General features: G+C 44.2%; 1 protein-coding gene across 13 annotated transcripts in view; it reads left to right on the forward strand.

Moving 5' to 3' along the window:
* The window catches only part of NFIX (nuclear factor I X), a 291,019-nt gene that overhangs the window by 36,551 nt on the left and 248,419 nt on the right, over positions 1 to 6,049 (forward strand). Inside the window, exon 2 of one of the 13 annotated variants that reach the window (XM_078386629.1) lies at positions 3,199 to 3,263. The exons of the other annotated variants lie outside the window; for them this stretch is intronic. The gene's annotated coding sequence lies outside the window, so the exon portion shown is untranslated. The remainder of the gene's footprint in view (positions 1 to 3,198; positions 3,264 to 6,049) is intronic. 13 annotated transcript variants of the gene reach the window in all.

Raw genomic sequence — 6,049 nt, forward strand, 5'->3', positions numbered from 1 at the left:
AGAGATGTGCTTTATCCAAAGATAGAGAGAAAGTGTGATTTGGACTTGTACTGCCTGGATGCACTCATTCAGAGAACAAAGCGTATCACCAGCACTTACAACACTTGTCACAAATTGCCATTTACGTGTATGAGGCTTTAGCCGTTCCAAGCAAAAGCAAATTGCGGCGTAATAGATAAGGTCTCAGTGGGAGGAATGGAGGGAGACGGCCCTTGTTAGAGCAGTCTGTTGCTCAGAAAGGTGGAATTGGCCACTCTACCTTCTTCCCGCTCGCTCACTCTTTTTCTCGTTGGCAGCGGGTCCTTGAGTAGTGATTATTCACTGGATCATCTCATTGTGAAGTGAGGAGGGGGGAAATAAGGATTGTTCACAGCCCATTCTGTGGTGAGTGGGGAAGAGATATCAGTGATGTCTTGAATAGGAGGCTGTGCATTTCATAGACCAGCTTGGAGCTGAGCCCTGGCATGGATCTGCATTGCCTTTGATGGTGATTGATGGTTCCCAATAATGGAGTGGTAGTCACCACTTAGAGGTTGTGCAGGGCTGGAGCGACCGCTACCATCCACCAGCCGAGAGGAAAAGTCAGAGTCTTCTGTGGCCCATGGCATCTTCCTGAATTCACAAATGTGCTTGTATTGACAGTTCAGGAAAGTTACCCTTTTTGGCTGCTAATGGCTAGAGGAGTCTGTAAGTTGTCATCCAAAAGGATAACTTTTATAAACTTTGCTTGTTTCTTAGGGTAGCTGAGACCTCCCATCCTTGCCTGATTTTATGGCTTTAAGGGAGGCCATCCAATCTATCTGCTTGCTGCCAGGTTGAATTCTGAAGCACTGGAGGACAGATTATGGTATAGCAAGGGGTGTGTTTTGCACGTTAAAATGTTCACATATAAGAACCCTGCACGTTTGATTCCATTCTATGGAAGGAACATTTGACCCATTGAGTTTTTATTAACACATTATGGAGATACTCCCTCACATTACAGTGTGGAGCCATGTAGAGTAGTTTAATGCACATTCATATTTTGGGCTGGCACATCTTCTGCCAGTGCAAAGAAAATAAAAGCCCTCACATTTGGTTCACCTTTTCCTACCAGTTCACGGTAGGAATGTGTATCAAACAATTCACATGTGCCAGGATCCCATAGATCTACACTATGAAGGGACACCAGAAGATCCATTTGTGATGGAAGAAATCGTTCAGTGATCCTACATTAAGCACTTGCCTGAACTATTCACGGCTGTCCTTCATGGCTGCCAAACGATGATAAATAAAATAAGAGCCGGATGAATTGAATCAAATGGTACTTAAATGTAATCTCAGAATATTGGTAGATCAGGGAATGCTGCTGATGTCGTGTACCTAAGTTTCAGCTAGGCTTTTGACAAGGCTGTCCATGATATTCTTTCGACAAATGCTGTTAAAATGTAAGCTAGATGACGCTACTGTCTGGTGGATTTGTAGCTTGCTGGTGGGCTATACCAAAGAACGCAAACTAAGGGCTTCTTTGTCATCCTGGAGATAAGTCACAAGCAGGGCAGCCACAGTGTTGGGCTCAGTTTTGTTCAACATCTTTATAAACAACTTGGATAAAGGAGTCATCGAATTTATGGTTGATACTAACTTTGGAGGGGTCGTTAATACTTCAGGATTCAAGATCGGCTAAACAGCATTCTGAGCCAAAACAAGCAATTAGTTTCAATAGGGAAAAATGCACAGTTCTTTGTTTAAGCAGGAACAATCATATGTATAAATATAGGGTAGGTAATGCTTGGCTTGGCACTAGCACTTGTAAAAGGGATCTACATGTCTTAATAGGCCACAAGCTAAACATGAGTCACCAATGTGATATGGTGGCAAAAAAAAAGAGGTGAGCGCAGATGAAGCTGTTTAAGTTTAGGAGGGGTATCAAGAAGATGGAACGTGTGGAGAGGATGATAAACAGACTGGAAACCAAGCCTTGTGTGAAACAGTTCAGGACCTAGGTATACTGAGCCTGGAAAAGATAAAATTGTGTTGTGATCAGATGGCCATCTTCAAATCTTTGAAGGGTTGTCATATGGTGGATGGAGCAAGCTTGTTTTCTGTGTCTCTCTAGAGCAGTGGTTCCCAACACTGGGCCCCCTGATGTTCCTGGGCTAAAACTCCCAGAAGCCTCCACCACCAGGATTTCTGGGAGTTGTAGTCCAGAACATCTGGAGACCCAAGGCTGGGAACCACTGCTCTAGACCAAATAAAGACATTTCAGTTAAAAATTAGGAAAACCTTGGGACAGAAACAGCTGGAATTATTTACCTTGGAAGGTGGTGGACTCCTTCACTGGAGGTTTTTAAACAGAGGTTGGATAGCCAATTCTCGGGGGTGCTTTAGCTGTGGATTTCCTCCTTTGGCATTGGGGTGGACTTGGTGGTGCCTGGAATATCTTTCAGTTCTGTACAGTAATTCTTTGACTGAACGGACTTGTTATTTTTTTACTAATACACTTCTGCCACTTGCAGCCCCCCACTTCAGACTGCAGAAACAGTTTTGCATAAGATACGTAGAAACTGCCTGCATATAGAAACCAACCATCTCAAGGAGATGATTAAGTCTGAAACTTTCTGCCTGACATGTTACATTTCTGCAGGCAGTGTCTATTGTACAGAGAACGGCAACATGCCTAGATCTAGCAGGAGAGACAAATCTGTCAGTCTTGCATTTTCTCACAGTTTATTTTTTTTTTCTTCAAAATGTCACGTTCTTTCTGTCTGAATGTGAAGAAATCTGTGGATTTTGGTAAGCTGCTGTCAAATTCCAAGTGAAACAAAATTTGCACACATCTGCTCCAGTCAAATTCAGTGCATAAAGCTATGCCCTGCACAGAGAAGACCACACTGTAGCTTCTCACCATGTATGTCTTAATGGGGAGACAGGTCTTTGAAAAATAAGATGGCAACACTTGCTCAGCACTAATATAAACTAATATATAGGGATTCAAAGCAAGACTGTTTACATCTTAGCAATAACAGTCCTGTATCTGGATGGGAGAAACTGGCAGTTTCGGATTTTTCCCACCTCAGGACTATTTTAACCAGAAATTTAATTATTTATTTTAATGTTTAATCTCAAGGTTTTTTAAAAAATGGGAATTAATCTCAGGGTTTTGGTAGACTCTTATGAAAACCAAACTGAAATGAAACTCTTACCCATCTTTTCCAGCACCAGTTGAAAATCCTCTTCTTATAGCCACCAACTGGAGTCATCAGAAGTGTGAAATGCAACAGGTGGGCACTCACGATGCCATCATGTGTTTTTGTTTACTTGCAATGAGACAATTCTGTGTGACTTCCAGTCTTTAGGTGTAAACCAGGAAAATGTGATCATAAACAGGACTAGCTCTATGCTGCTTGAGTTTTAGTTCAATTATTAAGTGTTATATATAAACTATGAAGCAAAAATGGGACACATGTGGCCCTGTAGGTAATTGTTCGGCTGCAGCTCCAGTGATCCCAGATGCATCAGTGGTGCTGACTAAGATGGATGGGATTGGAAGCTGGACAGCATCTGGACGGTTAGCCCGCCTTTGTGCCTTGCAGATATCTTGACCAGAAGATTGGATGAACCTCCCCGGGGACTGTCTGTGGAGTATTAAAGCCAGATTTGCTGCTGCATAGTATATCAATGGGCCCTCAGGAGAAAGCATCCCAATATCCTGGTAGGGGACAGTGGTGATTCATTGTTCATCTCTCTCTTCTTGGGGGATCTGGTCCCCACAACATAGCATGCAGTGCCCCATGATGTGAGCTTTTGCCCACTAGAGTGTTAATATGCAGTTTTCTCAGGAAATAAAAATAGTGTCAGGCAAAAGAACCTATAGAGTGTGAATGCTGGAAACAGCTCTCTATATAAGAGGATTGACAAACTCTGTTAACCAGGGTTTTCCCATAATTAAAAAAACAAACAGCTATTTGAAGCAATAAGTATATTACATTGCAACAAGGAGTTCAGGATTTAAGATGTTGCTCTTTGTCTTGTTTGGATCTTAAGTCTGTCCTTCTATGTCTCCCCCTAGCTTGGCAACATCTTAACCACCTTGTTCTAAATCCAAGCTCCGGTACTGGTAAAGTATCTAAAGTGTCTTTATCTGTCAGAAAAGTATCTGTGCAGGACTGGCCCTAATGTTAGGCGGAGTGAAGCAGCTGTCTTAGACAGCAGATTCTGGGATACCCCAAAAGGACAGCAAATTGTTCTTTGAATTGTTGTTGATTTGTGCTTATACCCAAGAAGAGGAGTTTGTAGTCGTTTCTGCGTTAGATGGCAAAATAAAGTGGCAGGCTTTGCCTAGCGTGTACTTTAACTTTGCAGAACAGGCACCTCAGGTAGGAAAACTGTGTGTGTGTGTGTGTGTGTGTGTGTGTGTGTGTGTGTGTGTGTGTGTGTGTGTGTGTGTGTGTGTGTGTGTGTGTGTGTGTGTGTGTGTGTTCTCCTGCTACTTCTTGCATTTATCTTTCCAGAAGAATGGTAGTTTCTGTCACCTTTCCACATTTTTTGGGCAGTCCTCACATGACCTTCTTTCCCTTGAGGTTCTCGTAGACTAAAGAAGCCCCCAGAATTTAGAAAAAGCACCACCACTGGATCATGGGTGGGAAACCCCTTTCAGCTCAAATTTCAGAGAAGTTCTAGTAATAGGCAGAGCCAAAGGCAAATGGGAAAGACAAAACTACGAGTGCATTTTAGTTTGAAGGACTTACTGTCCATAACAGAGGCATTTCATATGTTTTTGGAATCAGGGAGGAAACCATACAAAGTCTAAGGAAACACCAAATGAGCATGTCCTGAGGAAGTGGGCATGGCCATCTGAGAGAAGCGTGGCAGATCACATGTGACTCAAGAAAGGTAGACTGAAGCCCAGCTCCTGAGATCTCCTACCCCTGGGCTTGTGTGCAAACTGGAATGGCCTGAGAATGTTGGGAAGGAGTAGAATCTGATGGCCTGTGATCCCTTCCTGGAGTGTGGAACCTAAAAACAAAGGAAGTGGGTGAGTTGCCTTGTCTAGGGCAGGGCTGGGAAAACGGGCACCTAGCATTCCAGTTCCAATCAGCCACAGCCAGGCTGACCAATGGTCAGATAGGATGGAAGCAGTAGTTAATCAACATTTGAAGAGTCGACTGACCCTAGCTAGGCCCTGTTGCTTTTGTCCCTTTTCCTTGCCATCTCCTATTCAGTGGTGGGAAGAGATGGCGCACATGTGGGGGGGAGCAATTTAGAATCAGCCCCTCACAGCTCTCCTCAGACCTTGGTAATAGTAGTGGGAGGTTTGAATTAAAGATAAAGCATCCTCCCAGAAGGCTTGTAACAGCAGCAAAGAGCTAAATAAATAAAGCCCTGCAAAGCTGACAAGGCGGCAGTGACTGTACAAACAGCAGTGGGATGTGGGACTTGGCATGAATACAGCATCTGCTGCTGTGTGAACAGCTGGACCACCTGCCACATGGATGAGCAGATCCTCTTGTGGAAAGAAGAGGGTGTAGAGCCTCTTGAGTGGGTGGGCACAGAGAGTGGGGGAGGGCCCCCTCCTTATTTGGAGCAGAGTTTGGGTTGTTACTTTTCTGGACTACAATTCCCAGAATCCCCAAGCCAGCACAGCCAAGGATACCGAGAGTTGTACTCCAATAAAGTAACATTTCCAACTTCTGGATGTTGGGTGGTTGGTTGCATTGTAAACTTCCATCCTCATTGGCCCGCTCCTTCTTCATTGTAACCTTCGGTCCTCATTGTGGAGCTCAGAGAAAGGGGCAGAACAAGAATGAGGAGGCCTCCTGGATCTTGCTAGGCTGCAACGCCCATCCGCTTTCCACAGCAAAGATGAGCGATGATGGGAGTTCCATCAAGAAGCGGAAGGCCAGACACTTCCTTATCCCTCGGATAAAGGTTATCCCCCTCTCACTCTAGCAGTCATAAAGTAAGGGTAGAGGATGAGAGTGAGATCCACATCCTACCAGCATCAGGCCCCCAGCAATACCTCTTAGCTTTGGGCATTGTTCCTCCTCCCACTGTTTTCACATCATTT

The sequence above is a fragment of the Pogona vitticeps genome, chromosome 2, assembly GCF_051106095.1.
Source record: "Pogona vitticeps strain Pit_001003342236 chromosome 2, PviZW2.1, whole genome shotgun sequence".
Lineage (NCBI taxonomy): Eukaryota > Metazoa > Chordata > Lepidosauria > Squamata > Agamidae > Pogona > Pogona vitticeps.